Here is a 24324-nt window from a genome sequence, read left to right as displayed (position 1 = left end):
TTACTATTGATTACGTCACTAAGTGCATAGAAGCTATTCCAACTAGTAGTGTTTATTATAATACTTCTATTAAAATGCTTAAAGATATTATTTTCCCGAGGATTGGAGTCCCTAGATATTTAATGTCTGGTAGGTGGTTCACATTTTGATCATAAACCATAATTCATTGGATCCTAACAAACACACTGGGAAAGAAGATTACATCAGACAGAACTCCAAGAAGATCAAATAGAACATGTTATTGAAGATCAAAGATAGAGAAGAATCCATCTATCTAATAGCTATGGAGCCACATGACAATGGTGAACTACTCACGCATCATCATGGAGGCAGCAAGGTTGACATAGATGGCTTTCGTGATCGATTCCCCTCCAACAGAGTACCGGAAAATACCTCATATGGGATCGCGGAATAACAGAGGCCTCGATAGTAGAAAAAGTGTTGCATGTGTCTTTCTGTTGGTTTGGGAATTTATAGAGGTGGAATTAGGTCAAAAGACATTGTGAGGGAGTCACGAGCGGCCACGGGTCGCGTTGCACCCCTAGGACGCACCAAGCGATCTTGTGAATCTCTCTTAGCTCGTCTGGTCTCCTCCCGATGCTTCTAGTCTCAAATTTGGTGCATTAAAAATCACAGTAAAGTTTCATCGTGTTTGGAATTTGTTTGGTATTGATTTTCGGAGAAGTGAAAAACACGCAAAAAACAAGAAATGACACTGTTCACTGGGTTAATAGTTTAGTCCCAAGAAATGATGTAAAATTGGATATAAATGCATATAAAGTATTCAATATTGATAATATAATAGCCAGAAACAATAAAAATGTATAGATACGTTGGAGTTGTATCACTCACCATGTCATCCCCTACCAAGGTGGGTAGGCTAAGTACCCCCCATGATAATTTACCAATGGGCCATGTTCGTTGGGCCCAAGAGCACGAAGATGTAATATTTCCTAAGACTTCATGCCTATTCCAAGATTTAGAGGTCATCTATGCCATGCTAACGTTAGATTTAACCGACCTATGTGTAAACCCTAGACATCCCCAATACATATATAAACGAGGGGTAGGGCTTGTAGAAGACACACATATACACAAAACAATCTTGTGGTAGATCAACATGTACTTTCTACTCCCTCAAAATAAATACACTATCTCTTTGAAAAATCTGGAACCAGAGTAAAATCATGTGTTGAAAGGATCGATATGATTGACTACGGGGGAGGGGGTGAATAGGCAACTACCAACTTTTACCTTTTCTTAACAAATTAGGTTTAGCAACAAATAGGTTGTATATATATGCAACTAGGTGAACAACCTATAAGATGCTAACTACAAAAAAGATACAAGCAAGCAAGGGATGAAACACAAGTAAGGCTTGCACAAAGTAAAGGTAAGAGATAACCGCAAGTGGAACCGGTGGACATGAGGATGTGCTACTGAAGTTCCTTCCCTTTGAGGGGAAGCACGTCTCCATTGGAGCCGTGTGGAGGCACAATGCTCCCCAATAAGCCACTAGGGCCACCACATTCTCCTCACTCCCTCACACAATGCGAGATGCCGTGATTCCACTAGTGGTTCCCTTTGAAGGCTGCTACCGAGACTTTACAAACAAGGCTGGGTAAATCTCCACAAGTTAATTGGAGGCTCCCAACGACATCACGAAGCTTCACCACAATGGAATGTATCTTAGAGGTCACCTCTTCTGTCTAGGGTGCTCAAACACCCAAGAGTAACAAGATTCGCAAGGGATTAGTGGGGGGAGTCAAATTTTATTGGTGGAAGTGTAGATCGAGGCCTTCTCCTCCAACTCCTAGAGCATCAACAAGATTTGATGGCTAGGGAGGCAGATCAGGCGAAAATGAGCTTAGGAGCAACAATGGAGTTTTGGGGAAAATAGGTGAGTCAACTTGGGGAAGATGACTCACTTATATAGTGGGAAGAAAGATCTAACCATTATGCCATTCTACGTGTGAATAAGCGGTAGTACCGCTCTGGTGAGCCGTACTTCAGCTCGCATGAAAGTTATTCCCAGATAGTGCAACTAACGAGCTCACGGAGGCGGTAGTGCCGTCAGAGCGGTACTACCACTCCCACAACTTGTACTTCCGCTTACTGTTGCACTCGCAGGAGAACTAGCGGCAGTGGAGGGGGGGTAGCACGGTAGTACTGTCTCGGGCGGTACAACCACCCCTACAGCCGCTCCATTTGTGCCCCATAAAGCCAGCTATCCAAGCAAAATATAAGTGGTAGTTCCAGCAGTACAAAGCCATGGTAGTACCGCCAGAACAGTACTATCGATCTTTTGGAGCAGTAATTCCTCTTAGAGTTTATCTACAGCTGTGGGCAGAGGAAGTAGGACAGTGTAATGAGCGCAATACCTCAGGTGTGCTACTTATGCTCATGACAACCGCTCAACTTACACTATCAACACCACAGAGCAAAAACAAAGTGGAAGTGGAAGCAGTACTCAACTACAGTAGTACCATTGGATAGTGCAGTAGTACCGCTTATGAGACTCTGGGTAGATTAAGGCAAGTAAGGATAGCAACTCTAGTTGCGAGGAAGAAAGGTGGGGTGCAAAGTAACACTGTACGTGATGATTCCACCAAAACCTTTCCCAAGCAGAACCGCTCTTGATAGTACGGATTTCCTATGATTCAAGTACACCAACACTAAATCGATAGAAATAATCGTCTTCTCTTCAAACACCGACGGGAAATAAATTGTCTTGTGCCATCTGTTAATATCTGAAAAGTCAGTGCATATGGTTAGTCCTCAAATGACATTTTCGTCAATCACCAAAACTAGATAAGGGAAATTATGTTCTAATAATATCCCCCTTTTTGGTGGGTTGATGACAACACGAGATTTGCACATAAGGTAAACAAAAAATCTTAAGCAAATATAACATCTACAAAATATAGACGAGCTCCCCTATATGTGTGCTCTATTGTAATATGCTTTTGGAATGCAAAGAACACACACTAGGATCAACACCCCCTATATTTTATAGACAAGGCAACAATCTTGCAAACCGTATAATATGTGAGATAAGCATGAATGCAGAAGATAGTACGAGAGCGTAAGGATAAAACATAAGGAATACCATCTCACATACTAATACAGTAGACATAAAGATACGAAATGGAGAGGCATATGTCTTACACCATATAGGAGGCACTGATAAGTCTTAACACATAAACCAAAGCAAGTAAGAACGAGTTCACAAAAGAGAAAATGCAAAGACAAATGAGACACAACAAATTCCTAAACACTCTCTCCCCCTTTGGCATCAAGACACCAAAAGGGCACAGAGGACTAAGATGATACAAGGTGATGGTGAGCTCCAGACACCCATCAGTCCTCGGGATGCTCATTAGACTCTAAGCAGCACACAACTCCTAGTCAGCCTCCGTCCAAGGGTAGTTCTTCTTGACCCAGTCCTGCTCATTAGTTATATTTTCCTCATACCCACTGGAAACCTCCATACCAAGCTTGCTCATGATCTTATTGTCATTGCTATGAGCCTTCTTTACCTCAACATGGCCTTGTATTGACCCTGATCTGGAAAAAAGAAGTTTCTTCATCTTGGACTTAAACTTGGCATCCCATGATGGTTTAGTCTCAAACAGTGGAGCATATGTGTAATCTGGCTCCTCCTCATCATCAGAATCAGTGGGGGAAATCTCAGGAAAAGCTCGTGCAATGCCCCAATTCTCCTTCACATGAAGCTTGAGCACACCATGTGCTCTATGACGAGATACTCACCAGGAAACTCAGCAGACCAAGTATCTTCAATCATCTTAAAGAGATAGGGGCCATAGATGGGCACCTTTCTGTCAAAAATAGAAGAAGAAAGCTCACGCCACATAATGTGGGGTACATTCAAAGTAGAGTCCCTACGCTTCTCCTTAATACACATCAACAACATATTCACTAGAAATGAGTGTACCTGATTCTTGTTCCCATTGCGAGGAAACAAAGTGTTGCAAAAGATACGATGCATAATATCCAGGAAGGGGATGATCTCAGTGTGAAGACCATTACTAATATGCACCTGTATGGAGCGGCAAATCAGTTTGTACTTGTGAATAGGTGTAGTATCCATCTGAGGCCAAGAGGTTCATTTGGTCCCTGAGTTCATAAAGGTCTTCTTGTTCGCTTTCAACAATCTTCCACCAATCATCCAAGTCATGTTCCTCTCTTCATCGGAATGAAAGTACACCGTGACATAGAATTGAGCCACAATCTGACAGTCAAAATACTTGTTGAAACCCATGATGGAAAATAGACCCCATTGCTGGCACAGAGCACATACTTCACCAAAGTAATCATTTTGAGCGGGGTTGCTCATGTGCTCCATGTAGATAGACTTGACTTCCACAAATAGGTTCTTCTTGGCCTTCAAAATGTCAACATAGATAAGTGAATGCTCCTTGGTCCATAATGAACGACCAACAAAAGCATCATCTTACGAAAGGTGAGACGGATTTGCACTACTGAAAAGCAAGAAACTCTTGAGCACGCATCTCATCAGGAGGAGTAGCAGTCTTGGGCTTCCTGGCAGTTTTCTTAACATTCTTCTTGGGTTGAGAACTTAAAATGGAATTGGCTCTAGTGTCCATGGCACGAGGAGAAGGTGGAAACTGATCCCGTCGGACGGAAACATGGAAGACGACTCAGAATTGGAGGGCGGGGGCCGGCCTCCGGGGTAGTTCTTGGTCGTGTGAGAGAGAGAGAACACGGAAGAAGGAGAAATGAATGGGTATGGGAGACTTAGAACTCCCTGCGCCCATCACTTAACCCATCCAGGAATGCTTGAAGCGGTAGTGCCATGGGAGGCAGCGGTAGTACCGACCAGCACCAGAGGTAGTACCGCGTGCAACCCAGAAAAGTGCCCAAAGTAGAAAAATAGAGCTTACGCAAATATGACAGAGAGGTTTTTGGGAGAAAGAAGGCTTGGGTTGGGAACAGAAAAAACAACAAATGGGAAGAGGCACTCCAAGCTCAAAATAGCAAACTGAAGGAAGAGCAAACTTGGAGTGACACAAAACAAAACACACTCTTAAATAGGAAATACCTCAATAGGAAGGGTGATGGCTAGGGACACCTATGTTTGAGTCAATTGTTATGGCACAACAAAGATTTTAACCTTGGGCTCATGACAAAAACTCGTCTTTGAAGCACAAGTACCACAAAAAATGGCTAATCTTAAAGACTTGATCGCGTTATGCATAATGGGGGAGGAGGATATCATTGAGAGAACAATACTCTCCCTATATCCATGCCTACAACGAAGCAAGATAAAATGATGAGTGGGGTGTGCAATGCTTCAAGCCATATTGCTCGAATCAATGATATTAGCCCATGTGTTAACTCACGAAATCTTGCTTCATCCAATGGCTTCGTGAAAATATCTACAAGTTGCCCATGAGTGTTGAGATAAATAAGATCAATCTCAGTATGCTTCGTCTTACAATGTCAAACCGGATTGTGGGAGATCTTGATAGCATTTCCATTGTCACAGTAAAGAGGCACTTTATCACAATTGATACCGTAATCCTCTAAAGTTTGGATCATCCATAGCAACTGTGCACGACAACTTGCGGCGGCTAGATACACGGTCTTTGTGGTAGAGAGGGAAACATAGTTTTGTTTCTTTGAAGACAAACTTACCAAAGAATGACTAATGAATTGGCACCCTCCGGAAGTTGACTTCCTATCAACAAAGTCTGTTGCCTAATCCGAGTCCGTGTATTCCACGAGATCAAATGAAGCAGCTTTGGGGTACCATAAGCCAAAGTTTAGGGTATAAGCCAAATATCAAAATATTATATGGTCTAGATGCACAAAGGTAAAGCAAAGATCCAATCATGGAGCGATATACCTTTTGATCTACGACTTTACCATTGTGATCAATGTCAAGTTGGCACGTGAGAGGAATTGGTGTCTTTGCCGGCTTGACATCATCCAACTTGAACCTCTTGAGCATGTCTTGAGTGTATTTTGCTTGGTTGATGAAGGTTCCTTGGCTCCGTTGCTTGACTTCGAATCCATGGAAGAAATCAAACTCTCCCATCAGAGACATCTCAAAATCCTTGGTCATGGGTGCAAAAACTCATCATTGTAAGTTTTGTTAGGAGAACCGAAGATAATATCATCAACATATAGTTGGCATATGAACAAATCCACATTAACCCTCTTAGTAAAAAGAGTGGGATCGGTTTTCCAGATTACAAACCCACAATCTTCTAACAACTCGGCGAGGTTCACATACCACACACGTGGGGCTTGTTTAAGGCCATAGAATGCCTATCGAGTTTATATACATGAGTGGGGAACTTGGGATCCTCAAACACCGAGGGTTATTTTTTAACGTGCTTCAACTTTTTATTACTCTCTCAATAAATGAGCGTGAACCATGGACATATGATATAGGTGGAAGAAAATATGGTGGCAGGTTTCAAAGGGGTAAAAGTGGAGAAGAAAGTTCAATTCGGTGTATCAATGGGCTATGGAGATGCCAATCAATATATATCAATGCGAGGTGTACGGATTGACATGCAACGGAAGCACTAGAGCTATAAGTGTATGAAAACTCGACTAAAGCTAAGTGGGCGTGCATCCAACTTGCTTGCTCATGAAGACCTTGGTCATATGTGGAAGCCCGTCATCGGAATATACAAGCCAAGTTATATATTGAAAAATGCCCACTAGCATATGAAGTGACAAAACAAGACACTCTCTATATAAAAACATGGTGCTCCTTTGAAGCACACGTGTGGGAAAAGATGTAGTAGATTGCCCTTCTCTCTTTTCTCTCATATTTTCTTTTTTTTCTTTTTTCTTTCTTTTTTTTTCTTTTTTTTTCTTTTTTTTTCTTTTTTTTTTCTTTCTTTTTTCTCCTTTTCTATTTCTATTTTATTTATTTTTCCGAGCGGAGTCTCATCCCTACTTGTGGGGGTGTCATTATCTCCATTATCCTTTCCTCACTGAGACAATGCCCTAAATAATGAATGTCATCATACTTCTATTTACTTACAACTCAATATGAAAAACTACTAAGTAATATGACTCTATATGAATGCCTACAGTAGTGTACCAAGATGTGAAACGATCTACCGTAGTGAGGATATAAAAAATAGGCAAGCCATGGAAATACCATGCTAGCTATCTTACGATCATACAAAACAATATGACGATGCGTATGATACGTCTCCAACGTATCTATAATTTTTTATGGTTCCATGCTATTATCTTGTCAAACTTGGGATGTTTTGTATGCCTTTTATATCTTTTTTCGGACTAACTTATTAACTCAGTGCCAAGTGCCAGTTCCTGTTTTTTCCGTGTTTTTGACCCTTTTGAGAGGATAATATTAAACGGAGTCCAAACGGAATAAAACTTCCAAAAAGATTTTTTCCGGAACAGAAGATACGCAGGGGTTGTGAGGACCAAGGCAGAGGCCACCAGGGGAGGCCACAAGCCCCCTAGGCACGGCCAGGGGGGCCCGTGCCTAGCAGGCTTGTGGGCCCCCTGTGGCTCGTCTTCCCTACCTCTTCCGCCTATAAATTCCCAAAAAATCCAAAACCACGGGAGAGATCCATGAAAATACTTTTCTGCCGCCGCAAGCTTCTTTCTCCGCAAGATCCCATTTGGGGCACGTTCTCGTGCCCTGCCGGATGGGGGATTCGGATATGGAGGTCTTCTTCATCAACACTATGGCCTCTCCGATGATGCGTGAGTAGTTCACCATAGGCCTTCGATACAAAGTTCTCCATGATCTTCATGGAGATCTAGATGGCTTATTCTCTCTCTTGGATCCTCAATACCAAGTTCTCCATGATCTTCATGGAGATCTATCCGATGTAATCTTCTTTTGCGGTGTGTTTGTCGAGATCCGATGAATTGTGGATTTATGATCAGATTATCTATGAATCTTATTTGAGTTTCTTCTGATCTCTTATATGCATGATTTCATATCCTTGTAATTCTCTTCGAGTTGTGGGTTTTGTTTGGCCAACTTGATCTATGATTCTTGCAATAGGAGAAGTGCTTGGTTTTGGGTTCATACCGTGCGGTGACCTCACCCAGTGACAGAAGGGGTAGCGAGGCACGCATCGTGTTGTTGCCATCAATGGTAAAAAGATGGGATTTACATCATTGGTTTGTAACATCCCAAATTTCCTAATTTGGAATGTTTTACAATTGTAGCTAAGCATCTATGCATGTTGGTTGAAATAAAGTTGGCATTTGATTTCTTTCAAATTTTCCTCTTTGCATTTCTATTTTTCTTCGTGCAAGAAGTGTCGGGAACTAATTTCTTGCAAGCAAGAAAGAGAGGAGGAATATGACCCTCCAAAACTAGGGGCACTTTTGATATATTTTGAGCCAATAAAACCAAAAACTTTGTTGAAAAAATATTTGGAAAAGAAAATAAAGTTTTTAGGGGATTTTCTGAATAAATATATTTTTTAGTTTTTATTTTGGCCTTGGAAAAATGTTAAACGGATAGAGATTTTTTTATGAAAATTTTGCTATATAATACCCCTATATTTGGATTTTATTTTATTCCATTTTTATGTATTTTACTTTCTGTTTTAAAACAAATAGAGAAAAGGAAAGTTTTTTTTTGGAAAGCGCCTGAGCGCCCTATAGAAAATTGGGCCGAATCCCTGAGGCCCGGGACCGAATCCCCTAGGGATCACCCGACCGATTCCCCTGCGCCCTCCCTCTCTCTGTGGCCGCTGGGCCCCGCCCCCGACCCGATCTCCCCTCGGCCACCTTCTTCCACCCCGACCCCGATCCCCTTCCATCCTCGCTGGCAGCCCGATCCCTCCCCACTCAGATCCGATCCCTTTCCCTCTGGAGCCTCCCCCTCCCCCCTATTTAAACATCCCCCTCCGCACCTCGGCCCCCCTGTAGTCGCCCTCCTCGTCGCCGCCCTGCCCCTGCTGCTCGCCGGAGCAAGCTCCAGGAAGCAACCACCGCCCCTGCCGCCACTCCCCTCGCCTCCCTACACCACCCGACCCCACCAGAGAGCTCGCCGCCGCCACCGCACCCCATTTTTCCCCCTAGACCAAGCCCTCGCCGCTCCACGCCACCGCCGCTCCCCTCGGCGGAATTCGGCCACCACCAGAGCTTGAAGAGCTCGTGCTGCTTGCCCCTGGCCCTCTCTCGACTTGCCGATACCCCCCAACAGGCGCCGGAGCCGCGCCGCCATCCTCTGGTGCTCACCCCCTCGCCGGAGACCCCGGATCCACTGTCCCCGACCACCGCCACCACTGTGTCTTGCCGGAGAAGAAACAACCATTACAACCGACGGTGAGATACCCCCCCATTCATCCTTAGCCGTCAGATCTTAACCATACGGTGTAGATTAGAAACAGATACACCTTCGGTTTTTTAGACAAAAAACCGAATAAGTTTTTCTTCACTTATTAATTAGCCGTAGCTTTTGTTTAAATACCGACCGTTCGCTAGTTAGCCCCGCAACACACACCACCTTAGCGAATCAGGAGCTGCCACATACCCCCCTGTTCATTAGTAGATTTTTTCTTTTTCTGTTATAGTTTCAAAAACAGAGAGAGTTTCAGTTTTGTTTCTTTTATAACTTTTGATCTAGAAGTCCAATCAGGTTGATTCTTTTTCGAGTAGATTGACAATTTTCTTGTAGTTTTCGAAAACATATTATTTACCTATGTTAGAAATTTAAAATTTTGAATTAGATCAGATTTAGTTTAAATCTGGTTTTCTTATTCCAGGAGTTTAAAATAGCTTTTAATTTGATTCTTTTTGCTGCTGCTTCCTAGTGATCACATCTTTCAGTAGTTTAAGTTAAATTTTTTTGAAATATTTTTAGTTGGGAGTTTTATCAAAAACAGATTCTGTTTTTGTTATGTTAAGTGATTTTCTTCACTTTATGCAATGGTGATTATATGTTATTGATGTTATTTTGTTTGTTAGTGATTGTAGTACTTATTGTGTGCATTTTGTTTGTGTCGATAGATCACCCGGAGTGCGAAGCGTGCTACTTAGAAGCGCTTGATCATGACAACTATCATCAAGGCAAGTCATTTGATCATGTATTACCTATGTTTTATGCATTGTAGTTCTACCTTTCTACACCCAATTGCATGCTGAGTAGGTACTTGGAAATATTGGTTACTTGTTGTAGTATCATGTGGTAGGCACCCAACAACCCCGTTACTTCGCCCAGGATGACAAATTCTATTTTGCTATGCTTGAGTAGATGGGGTTCTGGTTGAGAGTTTATCACGAGTGATGCGAGATTAATTTAATAACCAAGACCGGTTAAGTGAAGACTTTCAAGACCTCGTGATGCAATGCAACTCTGGGTGAAGGACGGTTTAGATGGGCTCCCTGGAGAAACCAGTGGACGACCCGGGATGCATGGGAAAGTGCCATGACATCTTGCAGAAAGATTCACCCAGGCTCGAAGAGATGGACGGAGGCTTCAAGACCCAAGGCTTACCTGCACAGCCACAAGTCATTATGGGCTCTGGCTTGGTTGGACAACGCGGCGACTCTGGACAGGCGGTGCTAGCAGATGTAGAAGAACGGTAGGATTGGATGGGCACCGACAGGGGATCAGAGGGACCCGTTGAAGGACCATGTTTTGATCATCTGGTCTTCAAACACCCTGAAGTGCGAGGACATACCCGGAGGCGATCAAATCTTGTGGGGAACGTGTGCAAAACTCTGCAGAGTACCCAAACCTAATCGATTAGCTGTGTCCACGGTCATGGACAACTTGAGCCGAAGGCATTAAATTTTCCTGAACTCTCAACACAATTTAATAATGATGTTGGAATTATTGACAAATCAGGTACGCGAATTGGTTGGAGGAACCATCTCGTTAACAACCAACAATGTAGTAACATTTTCCTTGTAACCCTCTCTTGATGTAGGAGAAAACTTGTTTTTCGCTAAAAAACTTATAACCCCACCTGCCATATATGCATGTAGAATAGATGATTATTATTTCACCCCCTCTCTTTGATGACGTGCCGGCATATTCCATATGCTGACCTACACGGCTGCAACGTATCATGTTGCAGAGTACTTTTCCAACCAGGAGTGAGGCTACGATCTACGCTCGGTGATATGCCCTGGAGTCGGATGGACTCGTCTACCTTTGAAGCTTCCGCTAGTCTTCGTTAGTTATCTCATGATGTAACATCCCAATTTTCTGAAATTCGGATGTTAATAGATCATTCATATGCATCTCATATTTTCCTATGCATTATTTTCCCTTTTGTAAATTCTATTCATTATGTGACTGCGGGTAAATTTATTGGAGTGGAGATAATATGACTTCTCCCGTGCCGAATTAAAATTGCATAATGTTTTTAATATTATTTGGAGTTAGCCGCCGTCGTCGGAGTTTGTCGGAGTTCGTTTGACCGTCACCGAAGCACCACCGGAGGCACCACGTGGGAACCAACCCGTTTTTCACTTTGTTCGTGGTAAGCATGTGCACGTAATTCGATTCATCCAATCCGTAAAATTGCTACAGTACCCGTATTACACCTATTTTAAGTTGTTTTTAGATCACACAGATTCTCGGTAGGATTTTGAAACCTGTTTAACTTTTTACTCGTAACTCCGATTCAGGAAATTCTTTTTCCTGTGATCTCATATTGATGAGTAGAACATGTTAGAACCAGTAGTTTTCAGTTTTACAAAATTTTTATTTTTTTGTTAAACCAGATTTATTTTAGACGTACCGGAGGCCATATTTTGCAAACCGTTCATCTAATTTAATTATTTCTTTTGCTTTGTGCTCCCACTATCATGTAGATAATAAATATCTACTCATATGTTTCTGTTAGTTGAGTTTTCATTGAATTCTTTGTTGTTGATTTTATTTTGATGTTATGTGAGTACGGTTTATTTATCGATGCCTTCGTCGAATATATATAGATTGTCCGGAGTGTGGAGCGGATCAGAATTAAGCGTTAGAGTACTTCAACACCGTTCAAGGCAAGTTTTCACTTTTGATTTTGCTCATCCTATATGTATGTTCTTCATTGTCATTATATGTTATGTGTTTGGTGTGATTCTTAGATTGCTTGTCGCCATATGTGTGTCCTGGATTGCATTGTTTAATTGTGTACTTGGATATGCTATGGTTGACATGGACTCGTACCGAGTGTTTTATGAAGTAGTGAGTGTTTATAGCTGTAGGCTCGGGGCTTTTTCTCGAGTGAATGCGTCTATGGGTGAGCGCTCTATTGTCCCTAGAAAATGCGCCATGACTGAGCGCACTTGAGTTGTCGGGACCTAAATCAGGTGAATGCGTTGATGGCTGAGCGCTTTGGAGTCCCCATTGAATGCGTCATCGACTGAGCGCACTTGATACATCTTGAGGATCTTTGTCATCTCACCGTAGGTTTGTGAGTTCTCTCTTGCGGGTTTAAATTGGTTGTGGCGTGTGAGACCTTGATCAGTTCATGGAGGTAGGTGAAGTTAGCTTTATGCCGAACCAACTCGACTATTTTGTTTGTCATACATTGCTTATATATGTAGGTTTGCATTATCATTATGTGTGAATTGCCAATACATTCAATATATTGACCCTTGTGGCTGCAACTTATCATGTTGCAGGATATTCAGATGATCAGTGAGATACAGTAGGTTCACGAGCCTTCACTCAACCTTTTCGCCGGTGGGCTATGACGGGACTCATCGTTATTATTTCTGCTACCTTTCTGCTGCCATTATTTATTAGAGCTAGCTAAGTGCTATGTAGATTGTTATACTTTTTAAATTCTGGATCATACGTTGTAATAAATGATGCACTTGCTATTCTGGTATTCATCTACACTGTGTGTGCTAGCGAGTCGATCCAGGGACTAGCACAGTAAAGCACAGAGACTCAAATCCTTCGAGGTTTGGTCGTTACACATGAGATGGCCTTCAGCCACTTTATTGTAATTCATTATTGTAATAAAGTACTCGATATGAGATTTCGATTAATAAAGCTGTGTGATTGAACTCTCGATACATACATTGATGTACTGTGTGTGTACCAACATGATCTTGGGATGGTACGGAAACACCAGAGACTTGGCCGTTTCAGGTCAGATCGCTACAGATATGGTATCAGAGCACACGCTGACCGTAGGACGTAACCTCTAGGAATGGAAAAGCCTTAGGAAGAAAACTATTTTTTATGTCTATAAATCTTCTATTTCCTCTTCTGCTCATTTCTGACTTCTGTTCGATGTTCCAATGTTTTTAGATAGCCACCTTCATCCCCGTTAAGTTCACGGAGTTTTGCGAGCCCGACGCCACTATACCTTTCGGAAAGGAGCTGATGCAGATCAGCAAGGACTTGAGGATTGCTCTGCCGACGATCACAGGGAAGCCTACTTCATCTTACCCGGAGGATTCACGCTATAGGATTGAGGTGCACATCCCCGGAAGGACATTCGAGCCGCGCACCGAGCCTGTGAACTTCAAGTTCATCGCACCCAGCTGGATTCTCGGAAGGGACATGGCGGTCCATTGTCCACTCGGACGTATCAAGGAAGTGTACAGAGGCTGCCCTATTTCACCTGACCTATTCATGGTATCCCGGAGAGGAGAAGATGGAGAAGTCATCTCAATCAAGACCAAAGACGCTCTCCTGTCCTTTGCCCAGACCTTGGAGAAGCACAGCGGGACTCTGGAGCATCGTGTGGTCAAGGATGCCAGGAAGATCAAGCAACTGTCGCTCCGCGAACTCGAACTCGAAGAAGCAGCCCGGGAAGCCCACTATGAGCATGAATTGGAGGTGAAGGACGTCTTGGAGAGGTTCGAGAAGCTGAAGGCTCGTGTCGCATATCTGGAGGAAGAACTCGACATGCGCGAGAACCTTCATCCTAAAGGAGACGTAGCCCCCTTGATCAGCAATGAGGAGGACTCCGAAGCAAGCTCCACCGAAGGACCCACCACCATGCTTTTCTGAGGAGGACACTTAGACTAGTCCACCAATTTATCTTATAGTTAAACGCTTAGGCCGATGTTTAGGTTATCGAAACTTGTATCCCCGTGTGTGAACCTTTTGTGATGGTATTGAATAAAAATGTGTGGTGTGATACTTGTTGTTGCATTTCATATGGGTACTGTAATTACTCTTTAGACCCTTGTTCTATGCTAATCCCACCCCTCTACAAACACCAGATGCCTCCGAGACGTGACCCTGCTTCCAACTTCCCGCCGGAACTCACACAGTTGATTCAGCAACAGAATACCCTGATGCAGCTGATCATTCAGAACCAGAACAATAACAACAACCATCATCCTCCCCAGGCCGACAATCTCACCCGTTTCCTGAGCTTGAACCCTTCGACTTTCTCCAGCAACATTGAGCCCATTGTGGCAGATGATTGGCTCCGCAAGATGGAGCGGGAACTAATCATTGTTGGATGTACTGAAGCTGAGAAGGTGTGCTTTGCCGTGCATCAACTTGAAGGTCCCGCAGTGGCATGGTGGGAGAACTACATCACCACATACCCCATTGCTGGAATCACTTGGGAGAAGTTCAAGAAAGCCTTCCGCACCGCTCATGTCTCAGCTGGGGCCATGAGTCTGAAGAAGCGTGAGTTTCGCAACTTACGCCAGGGAAATTGCTCTGTGGCTCAATATGTTGATGAATTCAGCATGCTCGCTCGTTATGCACCTAGAGATGTGGCCGATGATGCGGCCAAGCAGGAAAAAATCTTGGAGGGACTCAACGATGAGTTGAGCATTCAGCTGACTGTAGCCAACTTCAACAACTACCACGAGCTGGTAGATAAGGCCCTCATCTTGGAGGGGAAGCATCAGCAGATGGAGAACCGCAAGCGGAAGTATGGCAATGGAAAGTTCAACTCCGGCACTCAGTAGAAGCCTCGCTACACCCCCTATTCAGGGAATACCGGGACTTGATCTGGTAACTTTGCAGGACACGTCCAGCATAACCACCCAGTGCACAACCATGGAGGCCACTACCATGGAGGAAATGGGAAACACCGCAACAACAACAACTTCAAGAATGACAGTACCGGCACTCAGCATCATTCCGCTCCAGCTCAGAAGGATCTGAACCACATCACCTGCTTCAAGTGTCAGAAGATGGGACACTATGCCACTGAATGTCCCCAGAACAAGCAGGGAAATGGAAATGGCAACGGCAACTCAGCAGCAAAGAAGCCCAATCCTTTTCCCCGAGCTCAGGTGAATCACATTAATGTTGAAGAGGTCTATTATCACCCCGATACTGTGGTTGGTAAGTTTTTGCTAAATTCACGTCCAGTATTGGTACTTTTTGATTCTTGTGCAACACATTCATTCATATCAAGGGTAGTTGTGGAAAAGTATAGTTTGCCAACTAGAATGCTCAGCCAACCTATTAAGGTCAGTTCCCTCAGGAGGCATGATGACATCCGGGATAGGATGCCATGCTTTGAGTCTCAACATCGGGAACAATAACTTTCCCACCGACCTCATTGTATTAGAGTCTCAGGGATTGGATGTAATCCTAGGCATGGATTGGTTGGCCAAGTACGAAGGGAATATTGATTGTGCCGTTAAGTCTATTTTGCTCACCACCCCCGAGCAAAAGCGGATTAAGTACGTATCCCAGCGCCCGACACGGAGTAATAAGGTAAACTCTCTCACTGGAGTAGTCCAGGAGGAAGTACCGACTGTGCAAGAATACCCAGATGTATTTCCGGAGGAACTGTCGCACATGCCACAGGATAGAGAGATTGAGTTCCTGATTGAGCTATTACCGGTAACAGTCCCGATATCCAAGAGACCCTATCGGATGCCTGCAAATGATTTAGTAGAAAACAAGAAGCAAATTAAGGAGTTGTTGGACAAAGGGTATATCCGCCCAAGTTCTTCAACTTGGGGAGCCCAAGTGCTCTTGGTTGAAACGAAGGATAAGTCCTTGAGAATGGTAGTCGATTATCGTGCATTGAACGAGGCGACCATCAAGAACAAGTATCCGCTGCTAATGATCAATGACTTGTTTGACCAGTTAGTTGGTGCCCGAGTGTTCTCCAAGATCGATCTTCGATCCGGGTATCATCAGCTGAAAATTCGTCAACAAGATATACCCAAGACAGCCTTCACCACCCGGTATGGTCTGTATGAATACACAGTCATGCATTTGGACTGACTAATGCTCCGACATATTTTATGAATCTGATGAACAAGGTATTTATGGAATACTTGGACAAGTTTGTCGTGGTGTTCATCGATTACATACTGATATTCTCCAAAAACGAGGAGGAACACAAGGAACACTTGCGTCTGGTTTTGGAGAAACTTCGAGAGCATCAGCTGTATGTGAAGTTCAACAAATGTAAATTTTGGTTGAAGGAAGTCGGATTCCTCACACACTTCATTTCAGGAGAAGAAATAACAGTGGACCCTGCCAAAGTGGCAGCAGTCACCGAATGGGTAGCACCCACTTCAGTTAAGGAGATCCGCAGTTTCCTCGGACTTGTCGTATATTACCGGAGGTTCATTGAGAATTTCTCAAAGATCGCCAAGCCCATGACAGAGTTGTTGAAGAAGGAGTCCAAGTATGTTTGGACCGAGGAATGTGAAGCCAGTTTCCAAGAGTTTAAGAAACGTCTGGTTACAGCCCCAGTGCTGATATTGCCGAACATTCAGAAGGATTTCCAGGTTTATTGTGATGCTTCTCGCAAGTACTTGGAGGAGTGCTCATGCAAGAAGGAAAAGTTGTAGCCTATGCATCTAGACAGCTCAGAACCCATGAGTTGAATTATGCCACACATGACTTGGAACTAGCAGCCGTAGTGCACGCTCTCAAGACCTGGAGACATTTTTCTGATCAGAAATAGTTGTGATGTTTACACTGATCACAAGAGCCTGAAATATATCTTCATGCAGAAGGAGTTGAACCTTAGACAGAGGATATGACTAGAGTTGATCAAGGACTACGACATGAGATTGCATTATCACCCAGGGAAGGCAAATGTTGTAGCAGATACCTTGAGCCGTAAGTGTTATGTGAACATACTCATAGCGGGAGGATTACCACAGGAGTTAGCCGATGATCTCAGAGAGCTCAAATTGGAGATAGTTCAAAGAGGATTTGTAGCACCGCTGGAAATTCAGTCCACCTTGACCAAAAAGATCCGCGAAGCACAGAAATCAGACAAGGAGATAGCTGAGATAAAGCAGAGAATGAATGACGGGAAGGCTAAAGGTTTTCGTGAGGATGAACATGGAACTATATGATTTGAGGATCGCATCTTTGTGCCCAATGATCGTGAACTCAGGAAGTTGGTACTTCAGGAGGCCCACGATTCCCCGTACTCGATACATTCAAGCAACACCAAGATGTATCTGGACTTGAAAGAAAGTTTCTGGTGGACAAAAATGAAGAAGGACATTGCCGAGTTTGTAGCAATATGCGATGTTTGTCAGCGAGTAAAGGCCGAGCATCAGAAGCCAGTAGGATTGCTTCAACCTCTACCGATACCCAAGTGGAAATGGGAGAAGCTTGGTATGGAGTTCATCACAGGATTACCGAGGACCCGTTCTGGTTATGATTCTATCTAGGTTGTGGTCGATCGTTTGACCAAGGTAGCTCACTTCATTCTCGTGAAGACTACCTACACGAGTCCTAAGCTGGCCAAGATATATATGACCAGTATCGTATGCCTGCATGGAGTGCCAAAGAGTATTGTGTCAGATAGAGGAACTCATTTCACGTCAAAATTCTGGCACCAACTACATGAAACCTTGGGAACAAGATTGGAGTTCAGTACAACTTTTCACCCTCAAACCGACGGACAGACCGAGAGAGTCAATTAGATTTCGGAGGACATGTTGAGAGCTTGCTCACTAGACTATGGGTCTAGTTGGGATGACAATTTACCTTATGCCGAGTTCTCATACAACAACAGCTATCAGACTAGTCTGAAGATGGCCCCTTTCGAAGCCCTATACGGAAGGAGGTGCAGACCACCGTTGATGTGGGATGGTGTTGGAGACCGACAAATTTTTGGTCCCGACCTTATCGGAGATTCTGAGGAGAAGGTCAAGCTGATTCGTGACCGACTCAAGATAGCTCAGTCTAGACACAAGAGTTATGCTGATAGCAAACGCAAGGAAGTAACATACTAAGTGGGGGACCGAGCATACCTTCGGGTGTCTCCACTTCGAGGAATCAAGAGATTTGGTGTAAAAGGAAAGTTAGCGCCCCGATTCATTGGCCCCTACAAAATTCTTGAACGTAGAGGCGAAGTTGCATACAAACGGGAATTGCCGAAAGGATTGTACGGAGTTCATGATGTCTTCCATGTTTCGAGTTGAAGAAATGCCATGTTGAGATGGCTGATGTTCCGTTGAGAGATACAGTGCCCCTAGAGGCCATACAGCTCGATAGTGATCTGACGTATGAGGAGAAACCCGCAGGATTCTCGAGACTGCCAACAGAGTTACCCGCAGCAAGATCATCAAGTTTTGCAAGGTTTTGTGGAGTCACCACACCGAGGAACAAGCCACCTGGGAACGAGAAGAGGATCTTCGACGCGACCACCCGCACCTATTTGCTAGCCAACCCGAATCTCGAGGGCGAGATTCATCTTAAGGTGGGTAGGTTTGTAACATCCCAAATTTCCTAATTTGGAATGTTTTACAATTGTAGCTAACATCTATGCATGTTGGTTGAAATAAAGTTGGCATTTGATTTCTTTCAAATTTTCCTCTTTGCATTTCTATTTTTCTTCGTGCAAGAAGTGCCGGGAAATAATTTCTTGGAAGCAAGAAAGAGAGGAGGAATATGACCCTCCAAAACCAGGGGCACTTTTGATATATTTTGTGCCAAGAAAACCAAAAACTTTGTTGAGAAAATATTTGCAAAAGAAAATAAAACTTTTAGGGGTTTTTCTGAAAAAAGATTTTTTTCAATTTTTATTTTGGCCTTGAAAAAATGTTAAACGGATATAGATTTTTTTGTGAAAATTTTGGTATGTAATACCCCTATATTTGGATTTTATTTTATTCCATTTTCATGTATTTTACTTTCTGTTTTAAAAAAATAGAAAAAAGGAAAGTTTTTTTTTTTTGGAAAGAGCTTCAGCGCCCTATAGCAAATCGGGCCGAATACCTGAGGCCCGGGACCGAATCCCCTAGGGATCGCCCGACCGATTCCCCTGAGCCCTCCCTCTCTCTCTCTGGCTGCTGGGCCCCGCCCCCGACCCGATCTCCCCTCGGCCACCTTCTTCCACCCGACCCCGATCTCCTTCCATCCTCGTCGGCAACCCGATCCCTCCCCACTCGGAGCCGATCCCTTTCCCTGTGGAGCCTCCCCCTCCCCCTATTTAAACAGCCCCCTCCGCACCTTGGCCCCCCATAGTCGCCCTCCTGGCCGCCTCGTCGCCGCCCTGCCCCTGCTGCTCGCCGGAGCAAGCTCCAGGAAGCAACCACCGCCCCTGCCGCCACTCCTCTCGCCTCCCCGCACCATCGGACCCCACCAGAGAGCTCGCCGCCGCCACTGCACCCCATTTTTCCTCCTAGACGGAGCCCTTGCCGCTCCATGCCACCGCCCCTCCCCTCACCGGAGTTTGGCCGCCACCTGAGCTCAAAGAGCTCGTGCTGCTCGCCCTCGGCCCTCGCCTCGCCAACACCCCCAACAGGCGCCGGAGCCCCGCCGTCGTCCCCTGGTGCTCACACCCTCGTCGGAGACCCCGGATCCGCCGTCCCCGACCACCGCCACCACTCTGTCTCGCCGGAGAAGAAACAACCCCTGCAACCCACGGTGAGCTACCCCCCATTTACCCTTAGCCGTCAGTTCTTAACCATACGGTGTAGATTAGAAACAGATACCCCTTCGGTTTTTTAGACAAAAAACCGAACCGGTTTTTCTTCACTTATTAATTAGCCGTAGCTTTTGTTTAAATACCGGCCGTTCGCTAGTTAGCCCTGCTGCACACACCACCTTAGCGAATCAGGAGCTGCCACATACCCCCCGTGTTCATTAGTAGATTTTTTCTTTTTCTGTTATAGTTTAAAAACAGAGAGAGTTTGAGTTTTGTTTCTTTTATAACTTTTGATCTAAAATTCCAATGAGGTTGATTCATTTTCCAGTAGATCACAGTTTTCGTTTAGTTTTCGAAAACATATTATTTGCCTATGTTTGAAATTTCAAAATATGAATTAGATCAAATTTAGTTTAAATCTTGTTTTGCTTATTCCAGGAGTATAAAAATAGATTTTAATTTGATTCTTTTTGCTGCTGCTTCCTAGTGACCATATCTATGAGTAGTTTAAGTTTCAATTTTTTGAAATATATTTAGTTGGGGTTTTATGAAAAACAGATTTTTTTTTTGTTATGTTAAGTGGTTTCTTCACTTTATGCAATGGTGATTATATGTTATTTTGTTTGTTAGTGATTGTAGTACTTATTGTGTGCATTTTGTTTGTATCTATAGATCACCCGGAGTGCGAAGCGTGCTACTTAGAAGCGCTTGATCACGTCAACTATCAGCAAGGCAAGTCATTTGATCATGTATTACCTATGTTTTATGCATTGTAGTTCTACCTTTCTACACCCAATTGCATGCTGAGTAGGTACTTAGAAATATTGGTTACTTGTTGTAGTATCATGTGGTAGGCACCCAACAACCCCGTTACGTGGCCCAGGACGACAAATTCTATTTCGCTATGCTTGAGTAGATGGGGTTCTGGTTGAGAGTTTATCACGAGTGATGCGAGATTAATTTAATAACCAAGACCGGTTAAGTGAAGACTTTCAAGACCTCGTGATGCAATGCAACTCTGGGTGAAGGACGGTTTAGATGGGCTCCCTGGAGAAACCAGTGGACGACCCGGGATGCATGGGAAAGTGCCATGACATCTCGTTAATAATGATGTTGGAATTATTGACAAATCAGGTATGAGAATTGGTTGGAGGAACCATCTCGTTAACAACCAACAATGTAGTAAAATTTTCCTTTTAACCCTCTCTTGATGTAGGAGAAAACTTGCTTTTCGCTAAAAAACTTATAACCCCACCTGCCATATATGCATGTAGAATAGATGATTATTATTTCACCCCTCTCTTTGATGACTTGCCGGCATATTCCATATGCTGACCTACACGGCTGCAACGTATCATGTTGCAGAGTACTTTTCCGACCAGGAGTGAGGCTACGATCTACGCTCGGTGATATGCCCTGGAGTCGGATGGACTCGTCTACCTTTGAAGCTTCCGCTAGTCTTCTTTAGTTATCTCATGATGTAACATCCCAATTTTCTGAAATTCGGATGTTAATAGATCATTCATATGCATCTCATATTTTCCTATGCATTATTTGCTCTTTTGTAAATTCTATTCATTATGTGACTGCGGGTAAATTTATTGGAGTGGAGATAATATGACTTCTCCCCTGCCGAATTAAAATTGCATAATGTTTTGAATATTATTTGGAGTTAGCCGCCGTCGTCGGAGTTTGTCGGAGTTCGTTTGACCGTCACCGAAGCACCACCGGAGGCACCACGTGGGAACCAACCCGTTTTTCACTGTTGTTCGTGGTAAGCACGTGCACGTAATTCGATTCATCCAATCCGTGAAATTGCTACAGTACCCGTATTACACCTATTTTAACCTGTTTTTAGATCGGACAGATTCTCGGTAGGATTTTGAAACCTGTTTAACTTTTTACTCGTAACTCCGATTCAGGAAATTCTTTTTCCTGTGATCTCGTATTGATGAGTAGAACATGTTAGAACCAGTAGTTTTCAGTTTTACGAAATTTTTATTTTTTTGTTAAACCAGATTTATTTTAGACGTACCGGAGGCCATATTTTGCAAACCGTTCATCTAATTTAATTATTTAATGTAGTAACATTTTCCTTTTAACCCTCTCTTGATGTAGGAGAAAACTTGCTTTTCGCTAAAAAAACTTATAACCCCACCTGCCATATATGCATGTAGAATAGATGATTATTATTTCACCCCCTCTCTTTGATGACTTGTCGGCATATTCCATATGCTGACCTACACGGCTGCAACGTATCATGTTGTAGAGTACTTTTCCGACCAGGAGTGAGGCTACGATCTACGCTCGGTGATATGCTCTGGAGTCAGATGGACTCGTCTACCTTTGAAGGTTCCGCTAGTCTTCGTTAGTTATCTCATGAGATGGCCTTCATCCACTTTATTGTAATTCATTATTGTAATAAAGTACTCGATATGAGATTTCGGTTAATAAAGCTGTGTGATTGAACTCTCGATACATACATTGATGTACTGTGTGTGTACCAGCATGATCTTGGGATGGTATCGAAACACTAGAGACTTGGTCGTTTCAGGTCGAGTCGCTACATGGTTTGAGTTTATCCCTCTACATCATGTCATCTTGCTTAAGGTGTTACTCTGTTCGTCATGAACTCAATACACTAGATGCATGCTAGATAGCGGTCGATGTGTGGAGTAATAGTAGTAGATGCAGACAGTATCAGTCTACTTGTCTCGGACGTGATGCCTATATGTATGATCATTGCCTTAGATATCGTCATGACTTTGCGTGGTTCTATCAATTGCTCGACAGTAATTTGTTCACCCACCATAATATTTGCTATTTTGAGAGAAGCCTCTAGTGAACACTATGGCCCTCGGGTCTAATTCACACCATATTTTCAGCCTTACAGTTTTACTTCATTGCACTTTCCACCTTTAGATCTCACTTTGCAATCAATCTTGAAGGGATTGACAACCCCTTTATAGCATTGGGTGCAAGCTTGTTTGTGTTTGCGTAGGTACTCTGGACACTTGGCTTGATTTTCCTACTATTTGATACCTTGGTTCTCAAAACTGAGGGAAATACTTACTGCTACTGTGCTGTATCACCCTTATCTCTTCAAGGGAAAAACCAACGCAAGCTCAAGAGGTAGCAAGAAGAATTTATGGCGCCGTTGCCGGGGAGGATCAAGTCAAGAATAGTCTCCCGTCAACGTGTCAATTTATGGCACCGGGGATTATTCTAGGTGAAGATCATCCAAGTAAGTGTCGCAAACTCATCTCTTGCATTTACTTTTTTTTGCATCTCGTTTTCCTCTCCCCCACATCTGAAAAACAAAAATTTACAATTTTTTTTGCCTTTTTCGTTCGCCCTTTTCTTTCGCTTGCTTTCTGTTCGCTTGTGTGCTTGTCTGCCTGCTGAGACCTGTATGGCCCAACCAAAGGAATATGATGTTTACTACACAAGGTTGGAAGAAATTGAAACTAGTTTTAAAGGCTTCATGTCTACACAGTTTGATTATAATAGTTACTTCCGTAGGGAACTAAGGGAGCAAAATTCTTTTTTGGCTTTTATGAATAAAGAAGTTGATGATATGGCCAAAGAATTCCTTGCGCTAAATTCTCAATGTGCTTGTCTTGAAAAGTTGGTAGGCCAGATTTCTGATAAACAGACTACCTTAGTCAATAAAATGGCTGCTAAACCTGAAATTTGTGATGAGAATCACAAAGATCTTAAAGTGCTTGGAGTGAGTCCCATTGAATCCTTGTTTTCTAGTGTCAAACCTAATGATGATGGGGCTGGATATGAATCCACTGTGGTTGAAAAACGCCCCAATGATTCGGAGTCCATCTAACATGATGCTAAAAGCATTGAAAGTGGAGTAGAATATATCAAAACTTTGAGTAGTAATGAAACTACTACTTTGAAATTCAAGTAATTCTATTATGATAGTTTCTCTTTGATTGAATGTATTTCCTTGATGCAATCCATGCTAAACTCTCCACGCGCTTATACCCAAAACAAGGCATTAACCAATCATATCGTCGATGCTATGATAAAATCTCTTGAAGAGAAACTTGAGTTGGAAGTTTCTATTCCTAGAAAGCTTCACGATGAGTGGGAACCTACTATCAAAATCAAAATCAAAAACTATGAATGCAATGCTTTGTGTGATTTGGGTGCTAGTGTTTCCGCGATTCCAAAGTGTTTATGTGATGTTCTGGGATTTAATGAGATTGAGGAGTGCTCTCTTAATTTGCATCTTGCGGATTCTACTTTCAAGAAACCCATGGGAAGGATCAATGATGTTCTTATTATTGCAAATAGGAACTATGTACCCGTGGATTTCATTGTGCTTGATATTGATTGCAATCCTACATGCTCTATCATTCTTGGTAGACCTTTCCTAAGGACTATTGGGGCTATCATCGATATGAAGGAAGGGAATATTAGGTTTTAATTTCCTTTAAAGAAGGGCATGGAGCATTTTCCTAGAAAGAAAATAAGATTGCCTTATGAATCCATGATGAGGGCGACTTATGGT

Source organism: Hordeum vulgare, chromosome 3H, assembly GCF_904849725.1.
Source record: "Hordeum vulgare subsp. vulgare chromosome 3H, MorexV3_pseudomolecules_assembly, whole genome shotgun sequence".
Lineage (NCBI taxonomy): Eukaryota > Viridiplantae > Streptophyta > Magnoliopsida > Poales > Poaceae > Hordeum > Hordeum vulgare.
The sequence above is the reverse complement of the archived record's forward strand: the minus strand, read 5'-3'. Positions refer to the sequence as shown.